At 35.7% G+C, this 17,500-nt stretch overlaps 1 long non-coding RNA gene across 1 annotated transcript in view; it reads left to right on the top strand.

Moving 5' to 3' along the window:
- Positions 1–17,500, top strand: part of LOC136844198 (uncharacterized) — a 571,364-nt gene that overhangs the window by 27,866 nt on the left and 525,998 nt on the right. The window contains exon 2 of the long non-coding RNA XR_010854758.1: positions 14,709–14,754. This is a non-coding gene — a long non-coding RNA (uncharacterized lncRNA). The remainder of the gene's footprint in view (positions 1–14,708; positions 14,755–17,500) is intronic.

Here is a 17,500-nt window from a genome sequence, read left to right as displayed (position 1 = left end):
TTTCTCACTCGCACTGAATATATCATTATCTTAGTTACGAACAAATTAAAGAATTTCCGCTTCTTTTATCGTAGTATGCAGATTAAAATTAATTCTTTTTTTTTTTTTACATACGCTTCATGTGTATTTTTAATTTGAGATTGTTTTGATCTGAGGTTTGTTGAGAAGATGTTCGGAATTTGGGATTTGTTTGTAAGATGTTTTTAATTTCAAGTTTGTAGCAGTAGAAGTTAATTTTATTTACTTTACATATCGATCGATCTACCTGATGGAAACAAGCATTTGTATGCAAGTGAGATAACAGATGCTTTACTAGAAATAACATTAATTCTTAGTGTGTGATTGCATAAATACACAGTTCCCCTTAATATGTTCAGTTTTTATTTACCATTTACACTATACTTCTTTATTGGAATCGGCATGTCTTAAGTACGTTCATCAAAAGGAAACAACAGCTATTCCAAATATACAGGTAACCTGAGTTTTTGAAGGACAGCCAATTCTCCCTAAAGTCATCTGCTGAGTGTCAGTACCAAAAAAGAAACAAAAATCTTGTATTGTTTGGGATCTCTGGTAGGACAATCAGTGCCCCCCGAATCCCCTCAATTCTTTGTTTATTCTCTTTGTTTTTCACTTCTCGAAAAGTAGTTTATAGCGAATTTGTAGAAAGAAATGAAAGGAAATTATCCACAATCCCAAAATCCAATTAGGCAGGTTATCAGTTTTGTGGAATGACCTGCTTGCTCAATTCTCGCATAGGACAAAACCGAAGTCCTTGAATGTTCATTAACCACTGCCATTATTACTCAGTGAGAACAGACATGAAAACAAAAAGACTAACAAAAAAAAAAATTCCTGTACTAGTTGAGATCTTTGGATGTCCAGCCTGACGCCATAGACGATTGTACCTGCAACTCTCCCACTAATAGGATCTCGGGTTTTCAGAGGGGCTCGGGCCGGCCTCCCTCACAGAATCCAATCATATTTGTGCGCTGCGGGGCAGGTTTTAATTCTGTCTGGAAAATTACTTCATCCTCCATCACCACTGCTGGGGCGTTCGAAAGCGGCGAAGTTTACCAAAAGTGAGATGTTGTTTTTTTTTCTTTTTTTAAATTTAGTATCTTCCAGCAGCATACGATTTTTTTTTATATCATGTAAGGATTGGTCGTAGTGTTGAAAGTGTAATAACGAGTAGGGGAAATGATTTCTTCTTCTTTAGAGCTTTAAGGGAAAGTGAATTTTGTAACAAATTTCGTGGTGTAGACAAAATAACATAAGGGCTTTAGAATCTAGGACTAACCCTGTCTTCGTAAAGCAAGTTTTGGTTTTCAATAAAATCCATTGTTTTCCAGCTCTGACAAACCCTCTCTAAATAGAGTTTTCAGGCCTCAGGGCACAGGCGGTTTCCCCCTTCCCCCTTCCCCCCTCCCCCTCGATCCATACCATCCCACTGCTAACCTCTTACCTCCGTTACGGATCATAGAAAAATTAAGACCCCTTTGATGTTCTTGTTACTGTTTTTGTTCATGTCTTTCCTTTATATATATATATATATATATATATATATATATATATATATATATATATATATATAGATTTATAAATGATCTCATGTGCTGCAGAAGTTTGGATTTCCATTCATGTAAAACGGCATCTTATTGGGTAGATAATGTTTTCAGGAAATTTTCTGTTCTGTGTTGGTGCATGATTGTATGTATATATATATATATATATATATATATATATATATATATATATATATATATATATATATATATATATATATATATATATATATATATACTGTATATATACACACATTATATATACATTTTATATATATATAGATATGTATATATATATATATATATATATATATATATATATATATATATATATATATATATATATATATATATATACATACACACACACACACATAGATATATTCGTCTTATCGGTGAGAACCAGAGTTCAGTTCCTAGGAGAGACTAATGTAGACACGTTTCATAAAACTGAAATATGTATTCGGTGATCCAAGCTGTGAGTAATGGGCCTTATGGTAGTTGACTGATGCATTGCAGTTTGAGTGGGCCAGCAAATATGCTCAGAGTCTCGGGATGGTAACCACCTTTCGGATGCACCATCTCTTAGAACACACACACACACACACACACACACATATATATATATATATATATATATATATATATATATATATATATATATATATATATATATATATATATATATATATATATATATATATATTAGATCAGTATTTAGGTGGATGAATGCATTGGACTGGCATATACCCTGTAACCAGGGAGGCGAGTTTTTGAGGATACTTCCTCCCTAAGACGCAGTAGCTTAAGCTCGGGTGATGAATGCTTTCAGATGTTAATTTTTTTTGTCAATTGAAAAATGACCTGACAGTTCAAGAATTAATTTACGGAGTAGAAGTTTTGATGAAAAGGAAAACAGGCCATGCTATTTATGGGTCGTAAAAATAATTGGTGTTAAGGAGAATTGGATGGAAATGTTTTGGTGTAAATGGTAATTTGTCACAACCGGTTAGATTTTACAATGAACGTGGAGCTCTTGGAAAGCTGTGTGTAATTACTGTCTTGGTGTAAAATAGGTGCAAGAGATGAATGTTATGGATTAAATGACGAGAAATGTTAAACCTAGAGTATGTTTTGTTAATTTTATTTGAGTCTAAGCAGAACAATTTTACTAATGTTTCTGTACTTTGAACTTTCAAATATTATTATTCGAGACATCCTAATTTTCATATGGAATAAGTCCTGATTCCATTGACTTTGAAAGTAATTTCCACTGTATAGACTGCCCATATGTGAAATTGAAACCCCCCCAAAGAGATAGTAACAAATAATTAAATAAATGTCAGCAAACTTCAGTATGTACGTACATGAACAGCAGTATGAGATAAAAACTAAGAACGTGGAGTATGACACTCTAAAGTAGAAATACGATCTCTTTTATACTCATCCGCACGTGTAAAGGGAAATTTTCCCAATTTGATAAATCAAGGGAATTTAAGATCGTTTAGTACTGGTCAGATTGATGTCTATACAACTTAATCAGACAGATCAAGAACAAATAAAATTTTAATGTCGAAGTCTCCTTGCTAAGATTTTTCTACTGTGGTAACACTGTAAGATTTCAGCTATCATTTACGATTTGCATTCAGCATTCAGTCATCGTTTGCATTCTGATTGACGTTTATCGTATTTCATAGAGGAATTTGGTCCTGTGATGGAGGAAGAGAATTACAGATAATGTCCTTAATTCTAGAAAGAGACCCCTAACATATACAATTAAGTAATCACAGAAGGGATTTGATTTCTCTTTTAATATTACCGTATACGGTAACAAATTTTAGCGTTTAGTATGAGAAAAACAAGAGATTACGTTTATAAGAATTGCTTTAAGAACATCAATGTGGAAGATTAATTTGTGCGTCAAGGTCGAAGCACTTATTTTCGCCTTCATGACTTGTGATTAAGATTGCCATTTGTGGTTACTTAGTTAGGCTGATGTTGTTCATTGAATGAGGCGTAAAGTGGGGAGAGAGACCAGTTATTTTCCTTTCTTATAAGACTGCAAAGTTGTTTCTGTGCTGGAGGAATAAATTATCGTTGCTGCGAACATAAACATCAGAAATTTCTAGATAGTGTCCACAGTTCTCGAAAGAAATTAAACGTCGGCAATAAAAGTAATAACGAAAAGGAGTTAATTTCCCCCTATAACACTACTATGTAAGTTAACAATGAAGTGTTAAACCGATTGATACCTACCTATTTGGAGAACTTTACCTCCTGCTTATCCGAACTTAGTGAGCAGTAAAACTTGCATTGCATAAAAAAAAAAAATCAGGCAAATTAAATTTTTGCATTGCGGACTAGTATATTATGCAGTTTTTTTAAAGGAAAATAAAATATCCAGAAGGGATATAAAATGTACTCTAATAGGGAAGAAAAAGTGGCAAACATGAGACTCACTTCCAAATTGGTTGAAGAATTTTCATGCCGTCAGCATGAAACAATAACGAAATGAGAATTATTTTTTTTCCCCCGAAGTATTTTATGGCTCCAGCTGAGGCGTGGTTTGGGTGGCTGTCGTCTGAACCATCCAGAATATCTCGAAGTGCAAACAAGAAATTAAAGTGATTCCTCATTTCTGCTAATTAGGCACTATTTTATCAAATGGATGTTTGATTGCGCATCTTCCTAATTAAGTCTTCTTGTATAGGGAGTGCAGTACGCTATTAAAAAATAGTTCGGTCTTTAATATCAACCGTGTCTAATTGTTGAGGAGCTATGAATGAAGTTTGGTAGAATATATATCTATATATAATCATATATATATATATATATATATATATATATATATATATATATATATATATATATATATATATATATATATATGTGTGTGTGTGTGTGTGTGTGTGTGTGTGTGTGTGTGTCTGTATAATAAATATATATATATATATATATATATATATATATATATATATATATATATATATATATATATATATCTTGATGGCGGCTCAGTGTTCAACGTCAACTATATGTCGTTGCTTCTAGCCAGGCAAGGGGTCGATTCCTTCGTAATTCCCCTTGGATGTAGCCTAAGTTATTCCTGAAGTATACTGAATTGGATACTAAACTATTTGTGGCTTAATATTTGTAAATATAAAAAAGCCTCGTGGAAGTGACACGCATACACATATATATACATATGTTTATGTACACATGTATATATGTACTGTATACACCTACATACAATACATGCAAGCGTGCCCGTCGCTGTAATAAAATACACAGCCTTGGTGGCGTTCAGAAGTAAATCCTTAAGCCACCATTATTGTTCTGGTTAAGAATGATAATAACAAATGGCAGGCTCGTTGGTTTCTTATTATTCAAAGAATTTCCATTTGAAGGTAGCCGCTCTTTGCCTCTCGTAAAAATATACCGATTGAATATTGTTTCCATGAAAGCGTTTCACGTTTGGTGACAAAACTTTCCTAGCCGCGTGTAAATGCAATAGTTTCACTCTCTCCCAGACGTTATATATAAGTGTGAGTTAGAGTTGATTCTGCCCATCAGTTCTTCGTACAATTTACTTCTAACATCCAGTTTTCACCCGTCTTATATATGCCTCGAATTATTTATGTAAGCTTTGTCAGCAGACCTTTGACCTAAGAAGCTTAGGTTCCCGATTTAATCATTAGGCTATTTCAGGTTTTTATTTACATGTAAAATTGCTAAGGTATATTTTTGGAAAACACAAGATGCTGCTCTGGGTTTCGAATGATTAAAAGGAAAAAATTTCAATTGCAGTAAAATTTGTACCCCTCCAATAGCTTCATCCTTCAAGCAGTAACTTGAATTTATATGAGGTGCTGTAGACGTGAATTAACCAGTTTATAAGATTCCTTTGAGAATGCTTACGTTAAGTAATGAGTGAAGGGATTAACCCAGTTCACCCCCCTCCAAGTGGGATTCGTGTAACTGCATATTTAATGTCAGGCTTTACCGAAGGTTGTCATTTTGCCTTCCACAGTTTTGTATCCAAATATTTCAACATCCATTTTGCTATCATATCAGTAAGTTCGGGGTTTTTGTCAGATAAAAACCTGTCTTTTTGTGTAACCAGTTAAGGGATGAAAAGTGTGGAAATACGTTCGCTTGTTTCAGTCGAATGAATGGTTTGAAAATGATTTTTGTCCGAATGTTTCCAATGTATTTTCGAAGTAATTTCACAAAAATGAGTGTGCTCGGATTTTATAATTTGTTGTATTTTTATTTTAAAGAGGAAAAAGCAAACGTAGTACTATAATACCCTTTATACTTTGAAAATGTACAATCTCATGATAGTCGCACCTTTTCTAGGCTTAGTTACTGTAAAGCTTGCAATAGCTTGGAATGATTTTGTCGAACTTATTTTCTCTCGCCAAATTTGAGGAAGCCTCAGGTTCGGAGAGTTGTTCCCTGCTGTACCTCTGTCAATATCCGAATTCTTGTTATCATCATTCAGTGTAAACGCTTAAAAGCTCAGCGTGGCCACAACTCGTTTGTTTATCTTGCTCATGAGTGGAGCTTTGACGTGCCCTCGCCGTTTTGTTGTTTGAGCAAGCCGGGCTCCTCATGCAGCTTTACCAGTCCAGTTTATTGTTCTTTATTCTGTTCTTTTTCGACTCATTTCTAAAAACCTTTGTTTTTTGTGTAATTGTGTTTTGAAATATTCCGCTTCCATACTTAGCATTCTTCCTGTCTATTTTGCTTAAGTAGCTTCTTTACTTTGTGCTTCGAGAATAGGTAATACGTCTAGGATTCTTAAGAGTGAATACCAATAATGTCTTCTAAACTGCTTTTTACATCGGGAATTTTATCAGCTGATGTGTTTTGCACTGTATCGTTGAGTGGACTGATCAATGTAAGTTACGGTCGTTACATTTTATCTACTGTTACACTTAAGCTTGCTCAGCTATGTCATTTAGTTTTGTGGTTTTCAGTGGTAGTAAGTATTTATGACTGAGTGGCAATTCCACACATCTTTTGCATCACAGCAACATTTCTGTTAATAGCTTGTTTCAATAACATTTAGAGATTACGCTGCATAATCTGTCTAGTTTATCCTGTGTAGGGGATTTGCAGCACATTTCTTGAACATTTCTGAGAGTCGGTGTGGTTAGGTGCGTCTTATACTTCGTTGCTACTACATGTTAGGCTCATTTATGCTGTTCATATTTTGCCCTAGCTAGAAAGATTATGTTAGGCCGCCCCTCTAACACCTGTCAGGCCACATTCATTTTACCTGTATCCACTCCTCTTTGCAGCCGTCTTTACTGTTCTTATATTTAAAATGCCAGTCTTTGGGTCTTATGTCGTGTACAGTTTGTGCTTAACTGTGGCCGGTTTTCCCTTAAGGTGCATTTGAGGTCCTACCACTTCTTTGTCCATTATTCATCTACCACAGATTTTTTTTTTGTAAACTTTTGATTTTATCTTCTGTGTTAATGCACGTTTCCACCAGTATTTTTATTTCGAGGCTTAAAATTAAAATCAGCTTACTAACAGCATTAAGAGTATTAAGATCTTACTAATTTGTGACTTTAATGAAGGATCTGTGTTAAGAGTCTTGTACAGGTAACAGTGCCTTTTCATATTAGTAATAGGTTTGTAAATACTCTCTTAGTACTTGTCTTATATTCAGTTATTACCCTGCTTCAGTGTTAGTACTGTTGTTCGTTCATTTATGGAGAATTTGGCCTTATATATATATATATATATATATATATATATATATATATATATATATATGTATATATATATATATATATATATATGTGTGTGTGTGTGTGTATATATATATATATGTATATATACAGTATATATATATATATATATATATATATATATAATATATATATATATATACTATATATACACTATATATATACACATATATGTATGCATGTATAATGCCTGTGTGTTTGTGTGCTGTGCACGTGTTTGTATGTAAGTACATACATGGATATACTTCTGTTGTGTATGTAAACCATATTTAAAGATTTGAACCGAAAACAGCCGTGAATTTGGTGATTTTTATTTGTATTTTTTTTAGCGTTAGAAAGAAGTTTTCAAGTCCTTTATGTCGGTAACAGAAAAAAAACTCAGTTCTGCTGAACGTTGTTCTTCAAAGCAGTAGAGGCGATGTTGGAAAGGAAAAAAGAACGAAATTTTTGTATTAATATTCAGCATGTATTTCCAATGCAACGATAATGATAAAAAGCAAGATAGTCTTATTTAGATCCTTCCCATCTACCTTATTATCTTGCAAGACAAATGCACCGCACTTTAATTGTTAACGATGTAATCCAGGACTAGGAGACGTTAAGATTAATATTTATTGTTATTAGTGATCATATCTGCGTTTTTAATCGCAACTGCATTTGCAGTGCGTAATCGAACGGGTGGACTTGGAAAGAATGGGCGATAATTAGATGTTTGCTTCTTTGGTGTGTCTGTAGACGTGCGAAAGAAGTATCGGCGCGGTTTTGAGAGAGAGAGAGAGAGAGAGAGAGAGAGAGAGAGAGAGAGAGAGAGAGAGAGAGAGAGAGAGAGGAAGTGTTGAACGAATTGGGGAGAAAGGTAGACAAAGAAAAGAGGATGAGAGATAAAGAGAGATTGAGAGAAAGAGAACATATTTTAGTAGCAGCTTGATGGGATAATTAAGGGGCTTGCAGATTTGTTCTCGGGGCGATGTTTCCATAGATAAGACAATAACTCGAACAAATTTTGTACTTAAAACTAAAAATTATTTCTCTCTCTCTCTCTCTCTCTCTCTCTCTCTCTTTTGAGAAGTTATGTCGAAAGACAGTCTTTTTATCATCATCACCTCACCTTAATCCCTAGTCGGGGTCGCTGTTTTTTAATGAGCCTTTTCCAGTTGTTTCTATCATGTGTCCTCCTTTCATCCATTCCTTTGTCTCTGGCTCATTTCATAATTTGTTTTGCCAGATGTTTTACGAACGGCTGCCTTTCCTAACCCCAGCCCTCTCTATACGGGATCAGGAAAGACTGTAGTTCTTTTGTAGATGATAATTTTAGGAATATTTATTAAAGGAAGTGAGAAATTTCTGTAGTATGAAGATTGTAGCAGCATAACCGTTAACCTAGGCGTCATTTCTGTTTACAGGTTTTCTAACGTTCACGTAAAGCAGTGGTGTCAATATATAACATATTTGGAAATTATGGCAACCTTTTTTGTATATAGGCCCGCATAGAACTTTATATTGAAGTATTTTCAAGATAGATAAGAATTTATATCTTTCCAATGTCTTTAAGTGTTCTTGTCATCCAAAAGGAAATCGAACTTGTGGTCGTACTTTTCATGAATATAATGTGAAAGATGAAGAACATATTTTGGAAGACTCATTAATAACAAGCCTAATTGTGCAGATCTGTCAAGTTGCATTCAGATGCAGGAATGTCTACCTTTAAGGTCTTCTATTCAGTGTTTGTTCCCTGATGATGTCGAGGCGTCGGCCTCTGCTAGCGACCAGATTTCAGCTATATTTATGTCGAGGCGTTTGTTGGTAAACTGGGTACCATTCCTTCGTCTCCTTTTTTCACAGCTTCATTAATAATAAAAATTGCCTGTGTTTTTACCTTTCCATTTTCTGATGTTTCTGCTGTGTACTAATCTTCCTTGTAGTTCCGTCATCAACGTTTTGACTGGCTTTGTACAAAGTAGTATTGCAGGTGAAATTTTAGTCTATTTTGTGCAGCTCAGTGTCTGATGGGAAATTCCGTTCCTGCTTCTTTTCTCGTTTCTTTAGACTCTATGCAGTCCACAACGGTATTTAAAATGAAGTCATTACGTCTGTTATTCATCTTACTTACAAATGTAACTACATCAGTATCGTGCTAGAAACAAGACAGTTTTGGGCATGTTTTTTGCTACTGGTCTTAATCACAGGAGGAAAATAGTTAATATTTGTTATGATACATTGAGTTGTTATTATCTATGTGAATAGTTTGGGTATGATGGGTTACTGTGGTTTCTCAACAAACATGGTAAAAAAAAAAAAGAAAACTGGAAATAAAGCAACAAAGATTTATGAAAAAAATCTGACCACTTCTCACAATCTCCATGTTTCTTTCGCTCCAGGTATGTGTTTGCAAAAAACATTTAAAGTTTTTTTTTTTAGATAGTGTTCCCTTTTGTTCACATAACACCAGTCCATTAAAAAAAGGGAAGAGCTGAAACTGTATTTAGGATGACATGTAGTAAAGTGTCACATAATATTTTGTCTTTCTTACACCTTTTCATGTGTAGTAATGCATTCAGTGCGAGTATCTCTTAACAAATCTGATTGCTAAAGGGTATACAACGAAGAGTGTTTTACTTTTAGATGATTTTGTTGGATTTTGAAGTGAGCTGTTTTCCTTAGCAAGAAGGCAATTTTGTTGGATTTTTTTGGAAATACCGATTTTCATTTACCAAAATACTTTTTCTGTGGTGTAGTTGGTAATTGAGAACATTTCGTTCAGGCATATAAATTCATGCGCGTAAGACCGCCACAGTTCCTTCCCTGAAATACTCAGGGTTTTTGGCATCCTGGAGTTACACGTTGAAAAAGAAGTAGCTGTTCATGTCCACTTACGCTGGAAGGCTTAGTGAGGTTACTGTTTCAGTTTTTTTTAGGTCTTAGTGTAAATATAGTAGCTCCCGGTTACCTTTCCACCTTCAAGTGGCTTTTTTTTTTTTTTTACTTTTTTTTCTTTTTTTAGAAATATGCCATAAAACTCATGCATGCAACGTGAAATTTACTGTCAAATTTCAGTGATAATACATTACGGAACAAGTATACAGAGAAAAGTATGAATGTCTGTACTCGAATATGAAGTTATTGAACAAGAAGAGAAATTGCTAGTATCAGTAAACCAAACGTTACAAGACCATCTTCCGAAATAACGGGAAACCTAAAAGTATTTGGAACATCAAACAGAAAGAATGCCAATAAGGAGGAAAAGAAACAATGGCGTAATGATTTCCACATCTTTCTTCCAGCGGCATTGTCTAGATCTGAGGGCAAAATATGAATTGAAGCTTTTAATTTATGAACATTCCTTATAACCATATATCCACCGGAGACCGTTGTGGTCAACAGTACTCATTTTATTTCGAAAATGAATTGCTGTATGACGCATAGGTAGGAAGGCGCGGTGAATATATTCCTCAAAATCCAAAGGTTTGCTCTCTGTGCTTCTCTCCAAGCAGTGGCAGTACAAATTAACCTTATAAGTAAGTATGCCATCTGCTGCCTTGACCAACCTCCTAATGATACCATCACTCATGATGTTATGGCTGGGTTGATTATTCTGCTCCCCCTGCCATTTTTATTATTTGGTTACATGAGCAGTCATCCTTTGCGGGAATTGTTTTGTCTAAGACAGTAGGTAATCTCAGCATTACTGATAAGAGAGTGAAGATTTTGGATTCCTTAATACAGATGAACATACACCATCCACATACAGACAGTCGCCTTGTCACGCATTGATCTATTATTAACAAGCTCAGCTTACTAAGTAAATTTTTTTTTAGATGATTAACATGTAAATAGCTCTCCTATGAATATTAACAGAAACGATAACCCACAAGCACAAAGATTAGCACAGTGGTGTCTTGTTAAAGCTGATCGGCAGGAATTTAAAAAAATGTTTGTTCTGATGACATCTAACTCCTTGTAGGTCATCAGAACTTCAGATTCTACATCGAGCAGCAAGGAAAGCTTTAATGTATTGCTGTAGACACCATTCCCAAGAGATTCTCATATGTAAAAATGTAGATCCCAGTTTCGTATAGCACTAAAAGTATTGAAACTTCAGTCTTGTGCATCTTCTGTTTCGTTCATTTATAGCAGAACCCCACTTTCTACAATGTAGAAGAAAATGAATAGGATAGCAAGGAAATATAGTTCTTCACCAATGTTAAAAGCGAAAGTTCCTTAAGTCACAGATTCCGCAAAAGCTCCCACAGGATGTCAGTGTCCACTAGAAAAGAACAAATACCATTTCAATTTACATCAACAGAAGTAGAATCTTAAAATTTATTTACTGGGAAAGAGTTTGATTCAGCCATAACAGTTTACAGTGACAAAGCTCCCAAACCTGCCGAAATTTCTTATGTGCCAAATAAGTATTATTAACTGAATAGACTTAGCTGGAATTACCCAGCTATCTGGGAAAATATTACCATTTTTGCATTTTTAGGACCCAAAACAGTATATACTTAGCATGAAGTTACTGCTTGATTACTGTTCATGCAATAATACTGAAAACTTGGTAAGTGCAAGAATTGTACCTAGAGAAGAGAGAAACTTTATGACTTGTCCTGTGTAGTTTTCATACTCGAAGGCTGATGTATTAGTTACATATGAATGTTCCATTTGTAAGGCATTTGCATCCACAAAGCATTATTTGACTATATTCTTTAACACTGAAAATGAATATATATGGATCTGCATGGGGGCAAGGGATTTTAAACTGTTGATAATTGTGGATTATTAAGAGGTGGGCTGCCATTATATATCATCGTCTGTAAACGCTTTTTTCAAGTCAGCGTAATCAGCACTCTATAAGGAAGAAAAAAGTCGAGGAGAAGGGGTCCAAGGGGATGTGTGCGCTCAACATGTTTGCACTAGTTACCGGAATATCCATTGTTATTCCCTCTGAAGTTCTCCACACACCTTTCTATCTCATTTACATAGCAAGAATGATATAGTTGAGAGCAAATTGCAGTTCTGCATAAGTTGTATTACAAAGAGACATGATTTTTAACTTTGTCATTTAGACTAACTTGGGTTGCTCATTTGAAAATAATTGATATCAAATGCCTAGCCTAATCAACTATTTTTAGTGTTAACCCATACATTCTGGGGTGTAGACTGTCAAACACTACTGGGCATTTCTGTTGTCAAAGTTATTTTGTGGATTGAGGCATATCATCAGCAAACTAAAAATATTAAAAGATTTGGAGTAATACATCATGCAGACATCGAGCTAGCCACAGGAGCCTTTAGGACGACACCAAATCCTAGTCGTTTCGTCAGTATAATAGATTTGCCATTGAATTTAAATTGCCAGTCCTCCTTCATCACATACTGGTTCAAATTGCAGATATTACCAAACTCTCTTACGTATAAAACTGGAAGCAAAATAATTTTGTGTAAATCGAGTCTTCCAAAATGTACTCAACCATATAGATTTACAATGGAACAGTTGTGGAGGAATTCGAATGAAATTGGAAAGTACCTCTGGTCAGAATACCATTAACTCCTCTTTGGAATTTGCCAAAGATAGACTTTTGCGACTACTTAATTGTTTTCGAAAATATTATTATTGAGGTGAAGCCTATTCATTCAAATGGAACATTGAGAGGATAGTGGTTCGAATTTGATTATTACTAGCCGTACCAAATCCATCAGTGGCGTCAGATGTCGATTTTACTGTGTGAATTTTATTGAAGGGGGTACACTTCTTCAGGTGGTTTCTATTTGTACGGCAGAGCTATATGGTATTTTAACAGCAGTTGAGAAAATAGCAATTAAGAAAGAAGGCAACCTTACCATCCTCAAAAAGTTTTTTGCTGGCACTTGCAGTAGTGTTACCTCTACCCACTCTTGAGTTAAACATTTTTGCACAGGGACCACATATTACTGAGAGTAGAAGATTGCAAGTCACATTTTGTTGGGTTCCAGCACATATATAAATACTTGGCAATAAAGAGGCAGATGCAATAGCAGTGGAAGCTACAATTTAACTATTTAGTAAAGGAAACGCACTTATGTGTAGAGGTTTCGTCCCACAAATCGAAACCTCAATTCGAGACAACTAGCAAGAACGTTGGGACTTCTTGGATGGCTGGTAATTGCCACCCATTTTGTGAAGATTGTTTGGTCCCTTTTGACAATTTAGAAACTTCCTTGTCTATGGAGTGGTTACCGAAATTAATATTAGATTGAATAGAGTAGTCTTCATTTTTTAGAACGTAATATTATCTCTTCTTTATTTATTTCTCATCACTAGTGTTTTCTTCCTGAAGTCCGTAGACCTTGGAAATTATAAATTTTAGGATGTCGGCGCGTATTTTACTTATTGTAGTAACTCGTTAAGCGGGATATCCTGAATCCGATGATTGAAGTTGGGGTGTTTAGTTCTTCAGTTAATATTGATAATGTTGTTCTATATAATACTTTTACCGAAGAGAACTTGCTAAGGTTTTGTTGTATGATTGTTATCATGGCGCGAGTTTAAAAGCAGGTAATTTTGCATAAGCGAGAAGTTACATAATTCCCCAAGTAAAAGTCCAGTAACGGACAAGTCAAATTTGGATTGAATTACGGAGAATCATGGCGGCATGAAAGATACTCTGCCCTGAAAATGAGTTCGAAAAGCTTTGTTTGTAATTAGAAAAATACTGGCCTTCTTTTCTCCTCATTTGAATCTGATCTTAGAGCTGCTATATTTCGTAGTGCCGCTTTTACCCAGATGTAGACTTCGTGGTTGAGTAATGCTAATTTTACTTATATCTCAATAGTCTTTTAACTGCTAGTGCTGCTTTTCTCTGAACGGGACGTGCAATGGAAAAATTGCTTTCAAGAATTTTTGCAAGAATATTCTTCGATTACCAGTTAATTTGAGCCTCCTTCCCCTTTTTTAAGTGTGTGAATTTTTTCTTTTAAGAATTGTTCATTTGCTGGTACGAGTTTATTGACTGCAGTCTTAATACTTCTCTGTTTAACCTGCCATAATTGAGCTTTCTCATATGTATTAGTTTCTTCCAAACTGTTGTAACTATCCAGAGAAAAACGAAGGCCTTATTTATGTATATTTGCAAATGCATCGTAGACTTAATTTTTTCATGGATCTTTTAATTTAAATATAGCTAGAACATGTTCTTGCAGCTCCTGCAGGATTATCAACAGTAACTTGGACGAGTGATTTGTTAAGCAAAATTAACAAGTTGAAAATCTTGATCTTCGAAGCTGAGAGCCAGAAATAATTGATTGTTCTTCTTGGGAAAAATTTATTTTTGAGTTTGGATCATAAAATTTGAAGAACAAGTTTTGCGACATTCCAATTTTTGTTTTTCTGTTTTTATTGCAGTGGATGCTTGCCCAGTATCTGCCCTCTTTGCGACCGCTCTTGAGAGGTAAGTGCAGCATTCAGTTTTTGAAGGGCTTGATTTTCATTTCTTGAAAGCGAACGCTTTTCTTCCATGTTCCTGGAACGTCCAGACTGTTTTGGAAATATGCACCTGTGAAGTTTCTTCTACGATTTAGTTTGACTGCCTAATTGCAAATCCAAACAATCTCGGGTCATGTTGACGGAAGATTTTTAGGGTTGCAAAATTGGGCAAAACTGATTTAGAATTTAATAGGCCCACTTCATCCATTGGCAGATAGCAGTCTTTCTGACCTTTAAGAATAGATATGATAGATTTGCGGTATGAAAAAAAGTAGAATTTAGTTTTGGTTTCAATTGTTTGTTGGAAGTATTTTTGTAGGTTCATGTCTTTTCTTTCGTAATTAAAAAATGTTTTTTCCTCTTCATTGATAACGTACTTCCAGAGTAAAATAAAACGGCAAAATAGTGACAGTCGAACTATTCAAGGAGGTGCCTTCCATCTTTCTGTGCACCTCATGGAAAACCTAATCTTGATACGTACCTTATTAAATTTACTTCGATTCGTCACCGATTTGATAAAGAGGTCTTCGTCTAGATTAAGTTATTCCTGCCTTTCACTTTTAATTATTTCTTCCCCGTAGTGGGTAGGGCCGTCAGTAAGATTAAATATCATATGTAGTCTCTAACTGTGTATGTTCGTCAGTACTGTTCCTGTAGTATATATATTTGTGACTTCTAATACTCTGTATCATCCTTCGTCAATGGCTTGGAAATAAAGTCGAAAAGGACCACCCCGTTTCTTATTTTCACCTGTGGTAATGTGTGATAAATGAATCACGTGCAAAAGTGATAATAATCATACATACACACACATATATATATAATATATATATATATATATATATATATATATATATATATATATATATATATATATATATATAATGATATAAAGTGGTTTGAAAAGATATATAACTTATGGGAAGGAAATTAATTTGGAGAACGATTTCCTCTTCTTTCGGTATTTTCTGACCTTCTGTGACTTGGGCAGATGAACACCATATCCTTTGGAAGCTTGAATTTCAAGTCAGTGGCTCTTGTGAGCTTGTTCTATATGAATTGGGTTCATCTTGTGAATAATAATTATGATAATAATGATAATGTATTTGCACGGTTTAGGGAGCGATACTCCGACTTGAATGTATTGTGGGATCATTCACCCTTGTGTGGTGTTTGCTCTCAAGTTTTATTCCTCATGTTATACGTAATCCAATAGTTCCTTTATTCATTTGTTTTTTAAAGAATTTTAAGAGCAAGGGTTGTAAGCAAGCTATTGATTTTTAGAAAATATTGGAGTGATGTATGGGAGTTTTAAACTTCGGGTGTGTTAGGGGTTGTGGATTATAGGTTATAATACTCTTTCACGAGTTTTGAAGCCTCTTCAGTCCATTTGTGAGTAGTTTTTTTTTCTACTTGGTTCCGTCACTTGTTTAGTGTTCACATCCGACTGTTGTTCCTTACCTTGCTGTGCTTTTGAACGACTTTTTTTTTTCAGTGGTGATCCTCATTCATGCTTTCTGTCGTGCATGGCTTCAGTGCGGGGTTGCTGAATGATGCATAGACTCTGTATGTGCGTGTATGCGTGCGCTCCTTTGTGTGTTGCCGCAGATAGGGCCATTGCTGTTCCTGCTGCATATATAGATTATGCTCTTCATTTTGTACACGTTATGAATCACCTACGTCGACTTTCCTCGTGCTTATTTGTTTCCTTGGTTGCTACTTCGTTTCTTCGTGTGTGATACGTGCACGTGCGTTGACATTCCGTGTACGTGTACACGCATGTGCGTTTATGCGTGTATGTGTTTTATTTCCGAGGCTTCGACTGCTGCTGCTGGTGCTGCTGATGCTACTACTACTACTACTACTACTACTCCTCCTAGTACTACTACTACTACTACTACTACTACTACTACTACCAGCGTCGGGCCGCCACGCACACTTTATGACCTGTCGAAGCCGGTGCTCGTCAGCCGGCTTTACGACGCGTTGCCTCAGCGCTGCCTTGTTCCCCGTCGGTCGTAAATCGCTCGGCAAAAACATCCTCCAGCCAAGATTAGATTCCGCACCCAGGGAGAAGAAGAAAAGGAAGAGGAGAAGGAGGAGGAGGAGGAGGAAGATGAAGAGAGGAGGAGGAGGAGGAGAAGGAAGAAGGAGAGGAGGAAGATGGGATACCCATACTATCAGCGCATCCTTCTGTTCTTGGGCGAACGCTGCTGTTCTGTTACAGTTCGTCGTGGAAATTTTAGATTTTTTTTTATTTTCATCGGTTTTACTTTTGTGATCGTAGCGAAGAATGAAAGGAAAATGGCAAAGCCGGATAAGTGGTGACGACCAGACTTTTGAGAGAGAGAAGAGAGAGAGAGAGAGAGAGAGAGAGAGAATTTCTCATGTCCGGTCTTAAGGTTGTGAGATGATAGGCGGTCTGGTGACTGGCCCTCCCAGCATCCTTCTGCTCTTCGTCTCCTCTCCCTCCCCCTCTCCCTCCCCCTCTCCCTATCCTCTCTCTTCCCCGTAATCTTCCCTGGCAGTCCCTCCCTCTCCCTCCCCCAAAATCCGAGAGTCGCTCTTCTCGCTCAGCGGGGGGTCAGCCGACATGGGGTGAAATTATACTATTATTCGTTTTTTTATTTTCTTTCCAGCACTCGAGTTTTGTAACGCGAGTTTGTGTGTGTGTGTGTGTGTGTGTGTGTGTTAGAGAGAGGTAGAGAGAG

This window comes from Macrobrachium rosenbergii, chromosome 12 (assembly GCF_040412425.1).
Source record: "Macrobrachium rosenbergii isolate ZJJX-2024 chromosome 12, ASM4041242v1, whole genome shotgun sequence".
Lineage (NCBI taxonomy): Eukaryota > Metazoa > Arthropoda > Malacostraca > Decapoda > Palaemonidae > Macrobrachium > Macrobrachium rosenbergii.
Note: the sequence above shows the minus strand (reverse complement) of the source record. Positions and strands in the feature narration are given on the sequence as shown.